The following is a 17,179-nucleotide window of genomic DNA, read 5'->3' as shown; positions in this document are numbered from 1 at the left end:
AATGCATCAAGGATCAGCTCTGAGCCCTTTTGTATTTGCAATGGTGATGGACAGGTTGACAGACGAGATTAGACAGGAGTCAGTATAAAAAATAAAAATATATATACATACACACACAGTCTTAGTCCTGCTGACCTTCATTCCTCCTCTCTAGAGCATCCTCTTTCACTCGCACATGCATTATATGCACACACACAAATAAATGTATGTATATGCGAGTGAAATATATATATATATATATATATATATATATATATATATATATATATATATATATATATATATATATATATATATACACACACACACACACACACACACACACACACACACACACACAATGTCTTAGCCCTGCTGACCCATTCCTCCTCTCTAGAATACACACACACCTACTGTATGTATATGTATGTGTGAGTGAAAGAGAGGATGGTCTAGAGAGAAGAGGAATGAAGGTCACCAGGACCAAGACTATATATGAAAGAGGATACAGGAATGGCGAGGATGCAAGGAGTAGAGGTGGCGAAGGTGGATAAATTCAAATGCTTGGGATCAATAGTTCAGAGTAATGGGGAGTGTGGAAGACAGTACAGGCAGGATGGAGTGGGTGGAGAAGAGTGTGTCAGGAGTGATTTGTGACAGACTAGTACCAGTAAGAGTGAAAGGGAAGAGGGTAGAGACCAGCTATGTTATATGGGTTGGAGATAGGAGTTAGAACTGTATGTGGCAGAGTTAAAGATAAAGATTTGCACTGGGTGTGACAAGGGTAGACAGGATTAGAAACAAATATTAGAGGGTCAGCTCAGGTTGGAAGGTCTGGAGACAAAGCCAGAGAGGCAAGACTACGTTTGTTTGGACATGTGCATTGGAGGGATGTTGAGTATATTGAGAAAAAAATGCTAAGGATGAAGCTACCAGGTAACAGGAAGAGAGGAAGGCCCAAGATGAGGTTTATGGATGTGGTGAGAGGACATGCAGGTGGTTGGTGTGAGAGCAAGATTGAGAGGACAGGAAGAAATGGAAACAGATGATCCGCTGTGGTGACCCCAATCATTTTTCGGCTGTTTCTGTTAGGGAAGAGGTCCAAGCACTACATTTTGTCTATCATTGTGTCAGAACACACTTTGGGAGTAATTAACTTTGATTATTAAATTACACTTGTACTCAAGACAAGACAAATACCAGTCTCGGAGACTGCCCTCATTCTGGAAAAGGCCTCCCATCCATGTGGGAACATAGTACATTCCTGGCCAAACTCGAAACACAACCTTTACTAATGGATGGGAAACGAGGTGCACTTGTGGACTGGCACCTATGCCCACAGTGGTTAGAGACATCTAAACCCAATTAGATGTCTCTGGGTAGCTTATCCTGTCATTTACAAATGGGAAAACGTAGCTAGGCTTACAAAGGCATTCGAGGGCAGTTAAACTAGTAATTACCTATGAACCTAAAAGTCACTGCTCTAAAAACATTGGGCACATCGAGAACAATCCTTACAGAAATACTAGACTTCATCCGGGACAGCCATCCTCTCTGAAATGCAGTTACCCGGCATCATTATAAAATAAGAAAATTACAGGCAGCCTGTCAACAGCCCACAAGGACGAGGGTGTTAACACATCCAGACTCTGTGCCTCACGTTTCCACACGTTCACTTGGGCTGTCTGGGCATACAAATGCTTTTCAACTAAACCTGTAATGATTTAAACGCACAGCAATAAGGACACAGCCGCATACACGGCATAAAAAATAAAAAGAAACCCCCTCTAAAAATAATGAGCTTGGAAGGAACTTCAAAAGGAGGAGTCAGCATTACTGCGAGCAAGTTACTGAAGGAAGGTTATTCCACGGGGTCAGAGGGAGACAAATCTTGGCAGAGGTTTCAAGGCCACAACTAGGAGCGCCGCGCCTGACGACCACCAACGGATTACCCACACATTAAAATGTACAGACGTCGCTAACACGGTACTTCAGTGCCCGACACAACATATACAACAAACACACTACTACGCTTTCAAGGAAAGGATGAAGCCACGGTGTCTGCCTCAAAACGTAACGGGAAAAGAAAGCATTGTGAGGGGGAGCTGGAGTGGGTGTGGCGGCAACAGGTCACCAAGTCGCAGTACGCAGCACTAACACAGGAAAAAAAGTCAGTGTATAAACAGTGTTTTAATCGGTCTGACTGGTGGGCACATATAATCCAGCATCCACGTGCTGAAAAACAGCTCTTGCATACACTAAAATGTTCAATAAAAAGGTAACTATAGTTCACCCTTAATATCACTACCGATTCAAACAGCCGGCCACAAAACTAGACAAAAACCCAGCCTAAAACCCTACAATGAAGACTGACAGCGTCGCAAATCCTCAGCAATAACCTCTTAGCATAGTCATTAGGGACACAGCAAAAATACAAAAGGGACAACTACCTACAAATCAGACAGGTTTTAGATAGGGCTCTTTACAAGAGCCCTGACTACATTTTCAGAATATTCTCAGAACACCCATCGTTACTGTGGCACTGTTATAATCTTCGACAACTGAGCAGACCAATATAGGAAGGTGAAAGCAGAGACGTTTAAAAGCATGCCCCTCTTCACATTACTGGGTATCACGCTGACTGTGAAAGAATAGTTTACCTAACCATCAGCACCAATATCAAAACCGGCATCACACACCCACACAATTTATGAATTAAAGAATCTGAAGACCGGGGAAATTACACGCAAACACAACAGCAAGAACCAAACTTCATTCCTCTACAAAAAGCATTATGTTACAAAAAAAAAAAAAATACATATATAAACAACGTGCTTACCTTATACAAATCTACTTGGTCAGCTTGCCCTACAATAACCTACAGGCTAAACACTTACTACTAAGACAAGTGATGCGCCTCGCCGTTGTTAGGTATTCTACACACACACACACGCGTAAGACAAATCGTCGGCATCCCGTCTCACCTATGAGAGTCAAGTTTCACTTCCAACGCCTATCGTACGAGGCCTTGGGGGCTGGGCCTATGCTACTCGCGGTCATTGACCCCATTCTGAACGCGCTGGGGAAGTTCCTTGGAGTGCTTCATGTATTGTGGAAACTTAATTTGGGAAAATGATGTCACAAACTTGGCATACCATTATTTACTTTACCTTTAATTCAAAAGCTGCATGTTAACATGTTAAGAACCACGTTCAAAGACAAATATAATGATGAACTAAGGTCTAAAATCTGGGTACCTCTCTCACGTCCCTGATATTCTGATAGCCAACACATTTCTGAAGTATATTTCCTAAAATGTTTACTGTTTCACTTCGATTTCCAATCTGTATGCAAATGCATTGTAAAAAACAAACAAACAAAAAAACCTGCTGTGGTTTCTGCTTGTTTATGTGTGTGTTGGGTGCAGGGGGGGGGGGGATTAATGTGTATATAAGTATATACAAGAGCAACAAGTTTATATTTCTTCCCCTTTGCACCACTGTCTAACATCAGCAGCGCACAGAAGACCTGTCTATTTTTGATAGTGTGGGCAAGATGTGTGGGAAAAGAACACATCATTGCTAAAGTGGCACAGTGAGTAGTGCTGTCATGTCACAGCTCATGTCCCCGTCTCCCTGTCTCAGTGCTTCATTTTGGCTCCATCTGTGTGGAGTCTGGGTTTTAGTAAGGCACTCACATTTTCTCCAGTACCCCAAAAAATGCCAACGGTGAAATGATATTCTTTCAGTTTCTGTAGAAAACGTGTGTGTGCTTGTGCATGTGTTTGTCTATCTACTAATAGATTTGGCTCGTCAGAGGCAGTGCCAGAGTGTGTGTGTGTGTAAGTAAAAATAATGTTGCCCTTTACATACTTAAATTTCTTGCGTAGTTAAAAAATAAGGCATAAAATGCATTACAGAACACCTAAAATCTCAGAGCTTCTGGGGGCCATCATTTCTAGCTGTATAAGTTCCTTAGTAGGGTGCTTAAAAGTGAGCCTACCTAGTCTAAATCTGACCCCACACAGAGGTGAGCATAAAGATTGCTATAGTTTGCGTGGGGGTTGGAGATACTGTGATCATTATTTCTTTAATTATCCTGACAGTCAAACTTCAGAGGTGTGTCCAGGTTGGGGATGTTATAATGGTTAAGATGTTTACCTCACAGACACAAGGTACAGGGGTTAATTCTCACCTTTGAAAGTCAAATCAGCTAGCCTTAAAATAGCCCACAAGGCAACTAACCCACTAAAGATCAAAACTTTGAAGAAGGCCACTATAGCATGGGTGTTCACTGGGGACACAGTGTGGTCATTATTTCTTTTTTCAAAACCACATCTCATAGGTGTGCACAGAATGTCACTACAGCATGATTAAATTCTTTCCTCCACAGTTATTACAGAACAGTCTTCACAAACAACCTCCTTAAAACCATAAATCAACACAAACAACTGCACCATAAGCAGAAAGAAACTCAACTTTATTACAAATGCAAATAAAAACAAATCCAACAGGTTAAGCGATTTTGTCTGAAAATTCCAGACTTCATTAGAACAAACAATCTAATGGTCTCAAACTTCACTTAAAAACCTACCAACCAATCAAAAATTCTTCTACCACAATGATTAAATGCATTAACATAAAATCAATTAAAACAAACGTATTCTTTGTAATATGAGCTCAGTCCCCCATTCCATGCAAATAAAATTCTTTCAGACTTATTTGGAACATCCAATAGACAGTTAAAAGGGTTTTAAAACAAATAAAACACAAAACATTAAAAAAATGCATTTAAAGTAATAATGTAAAATACATCAAAGCAGTGAGTTTATAAATATTGTGCACATAAAAAAAATGTTTCTGTAATTTAGCTGCCCGAATTTTAAAAACTCTAGAAGTACTAATATTGTCATTCAACCGAGGATGTTTACCAGCGTCTAGTCTTAGTTCCCACAGCAACTTCCTATATTCCAACCTTGCTTCCCATGGTCCACCCCTAAGGTCTTGAATCACTTGTGCTAATATAAAAACACAGTATTTACTAGTGTGACACTCCTTAGAGAGTCTGTAAAGAGCATTGGCATATTTACAATGTGCCACTTCATACATATGTTCATAAATGCGCTTCCTTATAGCCCTTTCTGTCTCATAGACATAAAATCTTGTACAGGAATTGCATTTCACTAAGTAAACAACCCCTTGGCTGCTGCAATTAAAATGCCCCTTTGATTTAATGAAAGTATCCCTAGCTTCTAGATATAGTTCACTAGCATTAATCATGTATTGACACTGGTTACAAAACCCACACTTATAAGTACCAGATTTCTTCTTACTAGTAATGTTGGAATTGTTAAAATTATCCAGATTCTCTAAAAGTTCTTTCAAATGCGTACCCTTTCTTCAAACAAAAACGGGTGTGTTAGGTATTACCTTATTAATTTCTGGTGTTAATGTTAAAACATTTCAGTATTTCTTTATAACATTCTCAATGTCTGTAGCATTAGGACTAAATTGATGAACAAAAGCCAAATCATGTGGGTTCTCCTCACTGTGTCTATTTACCTGTAACATTGTTACAAAACCCAATAACTGTGTTCACGCATGTTCTTGACCTCTAAATATAGTTGATCAATCCGGTTCAAATTGTGAGTATGCATAGTTTCACAGTGAGTTCAGTTTCTTCCTCGTTTTTGCCTGGAAACCAATTACAATTTTTGGGTCGGAGTTCCAAACAATCAACTATTTGTAACAGTGGACAGGATCATTCTGCATTTTCTTCACAACCAGGAAGTTCTGCGGAGATTCAGCATATGCGGAGTTATGCAGGAGTTACTAATGTTTGCTTTTTTTAATTTCTCCAAATCTTTGGGTTTCTTGTACCATGATGGGAATGGACCCCATTCATAAGTCAAAGTACGATTAAAGTTCATGAAATTAGTATTGTTTCAATCCTTGATGTCAGCCAAAAGTGCTCTTCGCAGCACCCACAATGTGCCCCGTAATGACTCCTTCTGCAATTCATATGGGGTTACATGGATTGGTAACATATCTAAATATGATTGTAGATTCTTTTTTATAAGACCTGTTGCTCCTACTACTATTAGAACTGTCTGGGTACCTTTCTTCCACATTGCTCTCATTTCTGCCTGCAGATCCTGGTATTTTATGACTTTGTGTCTTTCTGTACGCAAGACACTGTAGTCACTGAGTGTGATGATTTCACTGATAATGCTACTTTGTCTTCTTTTCTTGAACCACAGTTATCTGTTTTTTTAGCATCTATCTTTTGAACTGTTGGTAATGGGTGATACCATGTGATATAAACTTCAGTACCATAATGTTTGCACATTCTCCAGTGCAACAGTCTCACCACATTATTATGCCTTTCAGTATACAGTCCTTCTGCCATTGGTGTGTCGCAACCAACAACTAGGTGTGCGACTGTTTCCAATTTGGTTTTACAAAACCTACATTTGTCAGTTTCTCCCACATGTTCAATGGACTTTGTAAACCAGCATGTATGTAGCTCACTATCGTGGGCTGCCAGTATTAACCTTTTGTCTCTTGGTTTGAATTTGCCTCTCCTTAACCATTCCAACATTCATTCCTGATCAACATGAGCTTCTTCCAGAAGTTTTCTATACTTGCAACTAACTATATTTATGATTTTTCCACATTTCTTGCTTTCTGATCTGGTCCTTCATCCTATAGTCTTTCTTTTGTTTTTTGGCACATTCAGTTTCTGCCTGATCTTTATTTACTTCTGGTTTGATTTCCATTCCTGCTTGATGTCGATATGCTTATGCTAAATTAAGCAGAGAAGTCATTTTAGATTTATTCTCCTCGTGTTTCAAAATTTTCACTACATTTGGATCTTGTGAGGTCAGTAGGTATGTGTGGAGTCCCACGATTGCAGATCTATACATGTAACCAATTTCATGGAGGCCCATCCTTCCTTCGGAATGGAGAATATATAATCTTGGTATACACTGATTTTTATAGATCATTTGGTGAGCATGGAGCATCCTTTTTGTTTTAATATCTAATCTATCCAACACTTTTTGGGGCCAGACAATCACTCCAAAACTGTAAGTTAGGACACGTAGATGCAAATTGGTTTATAGCTTGGAACTTGTTCCTAGATGTCAATACTGTTCTCAGGATTAATTTAAGTCTTCTAAAGTATTCCTTACTGGGCTTTATTCACATTTGTTTATGTTTTATTGATGATCCTTCATCAATTCCCAAGTATTTATACACTCCCTCTTTCTCAAGTTCTTTTATATCACATTCTTGTCTCAAACTGATGTGTTCCTGGTGCTGCAGTTTTCCTGCTTTAAAGGTTGCTTTTACACATTTATCAAGACCAAATGACATTCTAATATGATTTGAAAAAGTTTTGACAACCTGCAGCTGTGCTCTTTGTTACTCATCTGATGAGCTATACAGTTTTAATATTATCGACAAAGAGAAGATAAGAAGTCATTAGACTTTGTTGTTTTCTAGGAGCCAAATTGTAGCCATGGCCTACACTGTTAAGTAAACAGCTTAATGGGTTAATGGCAAGGCAGAATAGCAATGGTGACAGAGAGTCACCTTGGAATGTCCCGCTTTGAATTTTTATCCCTAGGATAATAATCTGTTCTTTATCATGGCTTAATTGCAAAGTGGTCTGCCACTGTTTCATGGATTCTGTAATGTAGTCAATCAGTGTAGGGTGTATCTTATACATTTTTAAGCATTCTTTTATCCATTAATGTGGGATACTATCAAATGCTTTTTTTGTGGTCAATCCAGCCATACTTAGATTCTTCCCCTTTTTACAGTTCTCCACAATAACTTTATTTAACAATCAATGATTCTTTGTTCCATATGACTTTTGTATTGCCTTTTGTTCTACTGCCATGATTGAGTTTTCTTCTAAATGACCATAAACTCTGTCAGTGTCAATTCCCATGATGAAAAATTTATACGTCATTGGAAAGCACGATATTGGTCTATAATTTTATGGTAGCTTCCAGGTTCACTCTTAAGTAGGAGCATTGTTTTTCCTGTTGTTAACCAGGTTGGTGTCTTTTTGGAATGCCTGTATAAATAGTTCTTACTCAAGGCTAAATCCTTGTGCAAAGATGTTAATACTTTTAACCAAAAGTTAGGAACTACATCTGGGCCTAGGGTTTTCCAGTTAGAGGCCTTTCTTAGCTTTGTTCAATCTCTCTGGTTGTTACTTCATCCCATTTCATATCCTGTACCTTTAAACTTCTTATTCTTTCTTTTACTTCTTCTGTCTATTTAGGATCTTTGTTATGTTCCACAGGATCTTCATAGATACTTCTCCAAAATGTAGCTACTTCCTCTTTTTTTGGCAGTCTTTCAATTCCTTTTACCTTATTTCCCAATTCTCTATAAAACATTTTTGGGTCATCAATAAATTACTTATTTTGTGCTGTTCCCTTATATTTATGTGTACCTTCTAAGTTTTTCCACTTGTATTGAAATTTTTAGTTTGTTATTTGCAATAGTGCATGATAGCTCCTGGTCTCTTCTAATGCTGTGCATTGCTTTAATCACATTTATCTTTCTTAGTATTTTTGTTGATCTGTTCCCTCTTCTATAATCTTCTAACAGTGACACTTTTTGTCTTAGCTGCTTTATAGTTTTCTCTGTTCGATATTTCCATGATGGTATTCGCTTTCTCTCCTCCTTTTCCCTCACTACCCTGTGTTCTTGCCGTAGAACTTTATCAGTTATTAATTTAACAGCACAGTAATATATCCTGTTTACTTCTGCTATATCACATGGATCTCTATGGACAGTCCTAATTACTGCATTCATTTGTTTTAGCAGGCTTCTTACTTTTTGGGTTTTATTGACCTTCTGCAGTCTATTTCTCTCATTGATCTTGATATATCTAGCCATGTCAATTAAATCAAGCAACTCTTCTCTTAGCTAATTTTCTTCCATATTGACGGCACATCCCCTGTTTTCTGTTTCCTGTTGGCATTCTATAGAAAGTTCTATAACATCTTCCTGCGGTACCTTCTCTTCAATTTCATCATGTGCCGTCTGTCACTCTGTCATATGGAAACTCACTGGCCTATCATTCTTCAACACTGACTGCATCAGAGTTTCCACAGTTTCCTGTTCCTTTCCTTGCTGTCTAGCTTCAAGTGAACATTTATACTGGTTTCCTGTGGAAGGCTTCAAAATATCTTGATATGGCACCTGACCAATTGCCTCCTGTTCCACTGGTTTCCCCTTAATTTGGATATCCATTGCTTTATCCTGTTGTGGTGTTTTCTGTATTGGATTTTCTACACTGAATCATTCTCTTTGCAGGTGCTCCATAACCCCAGTTTCTATTTCTTTGACTTCTCCATTACTGATCTCCTTTTCTACTTTTCCTCTTTGTCTTCTTATTTTTGTATTGTGAAGTTTTCCATATCCAGACTCCTTTGCCTGTATTTTTCTTCAAATATCTTTGGTGCTGCTCTTTTTGTATTAGTTAGTTTTGCTTTCTCCTTTGCATAAATATTACACCATATTAAAATCTCTTTTCCTTTCCACTGTCTATATTTCTTCTTCACGTCTCCTGATCTTCTTGCTTTTCCTTATTCTGGGGACTTACTCCATGCTGTGTGCTGTGATGTAGTCCGTTTTAGACCTTCTACATTAAATCCTTCACTTCGCAGGTACTCCATAACTTCAACTTCTATTTCTTTAACTTCTGCTTCACTAATCTTCTTTTCCACATTCCACTTTTGTGATATTAATTTTTTATTGTGAACTTTTCCATATCTGAATGCCTTTGCTTGTATTTCTCTTCGAATATCTTTGGGGCTGCCTTCTCTATATTAGTTAACTTGGCTTTCTCCTTTGCATAAATATTGCACCATATCAAATCTCTCTTTCTCGCCCATGTCCATATTTCTTTTTTATATTTTTCAAATATCTCTAGGTTTTGTTGTTTATTTTTTGCCAGGAAGGGGTGTCCGATGACTCTGATAATTGGGATAATTTTGACTTTGAGAATTGGACTGGTAGGAGATTTACTTTTTCTAATTTTAAAGAACCGACGAATGACACCTATGCTGAGATGGCATGCATGTTTAAACAGAAACTCACACAGGTGCATGCCATGCAGATAGAAATTGATTATTTGAATGAATGCATTAAATGTAAAAGGGTACCAAAAGGCTTGCGTTTTATTCAGTACCCCAACAATGTTGAATGGAACAGTGTCTTTCATAATGAACTGTTAGAGCTTTTTAATAATTTTGGTATTGAGCTTATGAGGCTCAAGGTAAGAAATTACCAGCGTAAACTGGATTCGTTGATGGATGAGCTCAGGATTTTAAATCACAGAATCACTTCAGATTTGATGCATTCCGTCAACAAAACTGGTTATATCAACATTTTTAAGGCTGGTGATTAGATTTGTGAGAGTATTTGTAAGAGAAAAATGGGTATAATGAAAAGGCATTTAACTGAATATTGTGGGGGAAGAGCATATCCCTTACCTAATGGAAATGTTAGTAATGTTGGTGGTTCTATAAATACAATGGATGGTTGTGAGATTAACAGTGACAGAGATGTTGAAGTTCCTGATACTGCCTCTCCTTTAGGTTACCCCCCTCTGAGGAGGAGGGAACGTTCAGCATGGAAACAAGAATTGAACTCCCAGAACTTGAACAGGGACAATTACTACCCCCGAGGATAGGGAGGAAAGGGAAGGGGCAGAGGAAGAGGAGGGAACATTTACATCAACTGCCACAACAATTATTAAACCCGGAAATTTTGCCTTGTGACTCTAACAATATTATTGTCTCACATTCTGGAATTAAAAACACATTTTGTAATTTCAGTGTTTTTAATTATACGGACTTACCAATAAACAGAACTTTTTTTTATTTATTTATGAACGGGTTTCATTTTGTACCTAGTAAACCCTTTAGACTGGTTGACACTTTGACTGATTTAAAATTATTTCTGTGTAGGATTAACCTTAGTAGTTTGTTGAAAAATGGTAACACAAACAAAGATGAGGAGGATTTGAAAAGAAGTACTGTAAAGCCATCTTTACATCCAGCATTAAAAAAAAATTGAGGAATTACTAGAAGCTGATGTTAGAAAATTACAGACATTTAAAAAGGGCAGTGGTTCGAACTTATCTGAAACGGAAAGAGTCTTACTACAGCAATTAACACATTTGGGTTTTGGATTATGAAACCAGACAAGGTGGGGGAATGGTCATTATGGAAACTATAGACTATGACTCACTTATGTTTAGTATTTTAGGTGATGATTAGAGGGATAATTTAGTGTCTAAAAATGAGATGAACATTGCTTATTCTAAAACTGATTTTTTTATCAATGACCACTTTCTTCAGTGGGGTAGTAGCAAAAATGTATTGGGTTTATGGGTATATGGGTGAACAATCCCCATATACCCTCTATCTTTGGTATACCCAAAGTTCATAAAAGTATTGAAAACCCCCTTTACATCCAATTGTAGCAGGGGCAGGGTCAAAAACTGAACCACTAGCTATTTATATTGATCATAAATTAAAAAAAGTTTGTTTCTTCTATTAAACATATTTCCAAGGATTCATGGGACTTTCTCAGAAACATCACAGCTGAATTATATGATGATGACTTAATTTTTGTTACCATTGGTGTTGTTGATTTGTTTTCCAGCATACCCCATTTAGGGGGTTTGGAATGGTTCCAGTATGTTTTAATGGAATGTGATTATTTAACTGACGATGAGGTGAATCTGATTTAGAGCTGATGGAAATAATTAAAAAAAAACAATTTTATTTATTTTAATGATGATTATTTTAAGCAAATTCAAGGGGGTGGCCATGTGCACTTGTTGTGGACCACTTTTTGCCAACTTGGTTCTTTAATATTCGGAAAAGACATTCGTGTTCCCCTCTGACTTTGGTGTCAGTATTAGTAACTATTCTTGTTTCTTGGATGACATCCGTTTATTGTGGAACGGTACAGAGGAGGAATTGGAGAAACTTTGTATTTACATTGATAGTATCACCCCTTTTTTAACATTCATGAATGTTTATTCTAGGGAAGCTATAAATTATTTAAACATGTACATTTATAAAGACTTCAAGAAGAAGACAGTTCAGTCCAAGATCTTTCATAAGGACACTTTTTATAATTCTTATTTGCATTTTTTTAGCGAATGCCCTTACTATCAAAAAAAGGGTATAGTCAAAGGACAAATGATTAGGGCTTCCAGAATGACTGCAGATCAGGATGCCTTTGAACAAGAAAATAGTTTCATTAAAAGTTGTTTTTAGAAAGATGTTATCCTAAAGAGCTAATTGATCAACTAGCATTAGAGGCTAAGAACAAGCATGAACACAGTTATTGGCTTATTCTGGGTTCTGTAACAAGGTTACAGGTAAATGGATCCAGTGAGGAGAATCCACATGATTTGAGTTTTGTTTATATATTTATTCCTAATGCTACAAGATGTTGAGAATATTATAAAGAAATACTGGAATGTTTTAACATTAACACCAGAAATTAATAAGGTAATACCTAACACACCCATTTTTGTTAGAAAAAGGGGTACAAATCTGAAAGAAATTTTAGAGAATCTGGATAATTTTAACAATTCCAACATTACTTGTAACAAGAAGTCTGGTACTTATAAGTGTGGGTTTTGTAACCAGTGTCAGTACATGATTAATGGTAGTGAACTATATCTAGAAGCTAGGGATACTTTTCTTAAATCTAAGGGACATTTTAATTGTGGCAGCCAAGGGGTTGTTTAATTAGTGAAATGCAATTCCTGTACAAGCTTTTATGTTGGTAAGACAGAAAGGGCTATAAGGAAGAGCATTTTTGAACACATGTAAGAAGTGGCACATTGTAAAGATGCCAATGCACTTTACAGGCACTCTAAGGAGTGTCACACTAGTAAATACTGTGTTTTTATATTAGAATAAGTGATTCAAGACCTTAGGGGTGGACTGTGGGAAGCAAGGTTGGAATATAGGGAGTTGCTATGGCAACTCAAACTAGATGTGGGTAAACCCCCTAGGTTGAATGACAATATTAGTATTTCTAGTGTTTTTAAAATGAGAACAGCTAAATTATAGAAACATTTTTTTATGTGTGCAATATTTACAAATTCACTGCTTTTATGTATTTTAGATTATTACTTTAAACACATTTTTTAATATTTTAAGATTTATTTGTTTTAAAACCCTTTTAACGGTCTATTGGATGTTCCAACTAAGTTTGAAGGAATTTTATTTGCATGCAACAGAGGACTGATCTCATATTACAAAGAATGCGTTTGCATTTAATCATTGTGGTGGAAGAATGTTTGATTGGTACGTAGGTTTTTAAAATGAAGTTTGAGGGCATTAGAGTGTTTGTTCTGATGAAGTCTGGAAATTTCACAGACGAAAGTGCTTAACCTATAGGATTTGTTTTTATTTGTATTTGTAATAAAGTCGGGTTTCCTTCTGCTTACGGTGCAGTTGTTCATGGTGACGAACAGACTTTGCCATTTAGAACGTGTTGGAAGGATGTGGAAAAAAAGATGACAAGTAAAATAAATTGTGGAAAAAACAAAAAAAAAAAAAGTAGTTTGAATATGATGAGGCAAGGACTGGAGGAAAACAAGGGGTTGTATGCCAGGGTGACAGTAGCCAAAGGTGGTGGGGATTACCACAGAACACTTTTCCTGGGGATCCTTATATTTAAGGCTGCAGCTGGTGCTTATGGGAGTTGCTACCCTGAGGCAAAGGTTGTGTTTTCATTATGCAGTGGGCATAGCTTATTTGTCAGGAAATGGAAGGATGCAAAGGTGGCAACCCTATTAATGAAAATAATTGGAGTTATAGGCATTTTTTACTTCAGAAAATGTATATTGATTCATATTTTCTTATTCTGTCACTGTCTCAAGTTAAGAATATTAATTTGTTTAAAGTGTCCCTGATTGCCCCTGATTATTTCTGGACTTGATACTGATTGTTTGAGAGCTGTCTGGGATAACTTTTAAATATTATTCTACTTCATTTAGGAAGGTAATAAAATGTCACAGGTTGTAGATCAGAACATCTGTATGTACCTTTAAGAAGCATTTCCAGTTGTAGCACATGCTTTTAAATACTGAGCATGTGCAGGCAGCAGTGCCATTTTGAGAGAACAGCCAGAGTGTTAACATGTATAAGTGTGGTAGTCAGTCTGTTTATAAATTTATTTAAGTTTAAGTTAGAAAGCCTAATTTCTGATGTGTTTGTGTATAATAAAGCTGCTTGAACTGAACCTGTGAATGTTTATCTGTTTTATCCTGACCAAACGAGCGACACGGTATCAGAACCAGGATGAAGAAAGCAGCTTTTTCAAGTCATGAGGTGCAGAGTTGAAGGTGAGGGCAGATTGAACTGGTTGAGTGAAATGGAACTCAGGCAAACAAAAAAGGGCCAGAAATGAACTTAAGGTAAAGAAAACTGCACAAATGATTTATTTGGCAAAGAAAATGAAAGAGCGCATTTATAAGGCACAAAACGCATTATTAATCAAACGAGTAGCACAAAACGTATTATTAATCAAACAAAAGGCACAAAATGCATTACTAATTAAACAAAATGTTCAAAACTATGATATTTGATAAAACTAGCAGAAGTATTCATATGGGGCTCAGAATTACCTTTGGCTTGCATGATGAGCATGTTTAAAATAAAACGAGCACAAGAAAAGTATAATGAACATGATAAGAGATTAAAAAGGTGTACAGAGTACAATAAAATGGCAAAAATTAAGCTTAAAAGGCAAGGGTACTGCATTTTTTTTAGTAGAAGACCGTGTTTTGAGCATAAACTTCTATTTCACATTGACTGAAGCCATTCAAAGCATAACTAGAGTTGTTCAAAGTATCTCAGGGTGTGTAAAGTGTTTGCGGAGTGTGTGCTTTATTGCAGTGCAATTATTTCAAAGAGTTTGTTGGGTGCAAACTACAGTTATATTGCAAAGTGCAGTCAAAGTAAAGACATTTTGAAAAGTTTATTGTACTGGGTGCATTTTTCACAGAGTGTCGCCATTTCAAAGTATTTCTTACACTGTACAAAGTTATTTTGCAAAGTACAACCATTTTGAAAGGTTCTTGTGCTGTTTAAAGTTTATTTGCAAAGTGCATTCTTCTCGAAGTGTTTCTTACTCTGAGCGTCTTCCATTGTGTATACTTTATTTGAAAAGTACAGTCATTTTGAAGTAATTGTTACACTGATAAGGAGTGGTTTCACAAAGTACATTGATTTCAAAGTATTCTTTTGCTACAGAGACTTATTTGGCAAAGTGCAGTTATTTCAAAGAGTTTGTTGTGCTGTTGGGCATAATTATAAGTACTGGCATAAAGTTCTGGCATATATATTTATGTGTGTATGTTTGTACATAATTTCAAGCACCTTCACTACTGTGTGTTGATATGGCACAGGCATTTCACAGACCTGGTCCACTTGAGTTTGATCATAATATAGCAGAGAACTGGAGAGTATTCGAGCAGGAATACAATAGTTTCATACAAGCAGCTTTTTCTAACAAAGATGCACATACAAGGGCATTCATTTTGTTTAACTTAGCTGGGTCAGAAAACATTGATAGAGAATTCTCATTTGTGTATGCACCAGTGGTATATGCAGGAGAGGGGGAAAACTGCCATATTGTGGTACCGGCTGTATCAAGGGAGGACCCAGAGTGCTTGAAACATAAATTTAGAGAAATGTGCAACCCACAGACAAATGGTACATTAGAAAGACCCTTATTTTATGCAAGAGACCAAAAGCCAGGTGAAACTTTTGCAGCTTATATCATTGACTTGAGAAATAAAGCCAAAACATGCAGATTTGGTGACTTGAAAGATGAGTTAATAAAGGACAGGCTTGTGTGTGGTGTTAATAGTGCTCTAGTGAGAAAGATTTTGCTTCATGACAGTAATTTAATGTTAAGCAAAGCCACAGAGATTTGTTAAATCTATGAGCTCACAGAAGGGCACACAAGTATGTTTGCAAGTGATAAGAGCATAGTTTCAACAGCCTTTAGAGTAAACGTAGACAGCATACAACATGTGGCAAGCAGAAACAGGCCTAAGCACATGGCAGCTGCAAACCCTGCAGGATTTCCTGGGAGGACCTATAGCTTTCTAGCAAGATCCAAGACTAGCTCAGTAAAAAAGGGTATGCTCAGTACAATATAAGGATGAGTCAGCAAAACCCAAGTCAAGTCTTATTGTTAACTGTCGTAATTGTGGTGCCAACCATGAGTCTATAAGAGAGAAGTACGTAGCATTTGGTCAGCAATGCCACAAGTGTAAAAACTGAATAATTTCCAAAACTTTTGTAAATTAAGCAAGGCTCATTCAGTTATTAAGAAAGGTCACTCAAAAAAGCAAGTTGATCATGTAGAGAACAGCAACCCTACTTTCTATGTAGATGGTGTATCAGTGGTAGGTGAAAGGTTAATGCAGTAGATTTGCTGGCAAAGAGCAAATGTATTTTGTACTGTCCTGATCAATGGTAAACCCACAGAGATCAAAGTAGACACTGGTTCAAGGTGTAATGTAATGTCAGCAGAAACATTTGCTAAAGTGAGGGCTGGTGAGCAACTTAATTTGGTCAATTGTGTGAAGCTTGTTGCTTATGGATGTGAAGAGACTAAAACCGAAGGCTCAGCACTGCTTTCATGCTATTCATCTGGAAACAGTTACAGCTTGCAATTTTATGTAGTCAGAATACCTGTGCAGTCATTATTAGGTCTCAGAGACAGTTTGAGAATGAAACTGCTGTCTTTAACCAAAGAAGTCCATCATGTAAGCACATGTCCCAGTCCCAGCTTTACTGACACTATTTTCTCAGAGTATGCTGATGTTTTCGACGACAAGGTAGGCAAATTTCCAGTTGTGTACTACATGAAAGTAGACCCAAAGGTTAGACTAGTGGTCAGATCAGCAAGGACAAAGTTAAGGTCCAGTTAGACAAAATGGTGCAGCAAGGTGTGATTTGCCCATCACAGAACCAACTAAGTTGGTGTCTTCCATGGTAGTTGCTCATAAGAAACATTTAGATGAAATCAGAATATGCATTGACCCAAGAGACTCAAACAAGGCATTAAAAAGCCCTCATCATCCTATGCATACAGTTGAGAACATTGCTGCCCTTATGCCAAAT

The 17,179-nt window shown here is 37.3% G+C and overlaps 1 protein-coding gene across 1 annotated transcript in view; it reads right to left on the bottom strand.

Annotated features, from left to right (window-relative positions):
• LOC122817693 (long-chain-fatty-acid--CoA ligase ACSBG2-like) overlaps nucleotides 1-2,943 on the bottom strand; it is a 394,569-nt gene extending 391,626 nt beyond the window's left edge. The window contains exon 1 of the mRNA XM_044090763.1: nucleotides 2,819-2,943. The gene's annotated coding sequence lies outside the window, so the exon portion shown is untranslated. The remainder of the gene's footprint in view (nucleotides 1-2,818) is intronic.
• Between the last annotated feature and the right edge of the window lie 14,236 nt (nucleotides 2,944-17,179).

Source organism: Protopterus annectens, chromosome 13.part0 (genome assembly GCF_019279795.1).
Source record: "Protopterus annectens isolate FY-2018-M chromosome 13.part0, PAN1.0, whole genome shotgun sequence".
In the NCBI taxonomy this organism is placed as follows: Eukaryota; Metazoa; Chordata; order Ceratodontiformes; family Protopteridae; genus Protopterus; species Protopterus annectens.
Note: the sequence above shows the minus strand (reverse complement) of the source record. Positions and strands in the feature narration are given on the sequence as shown.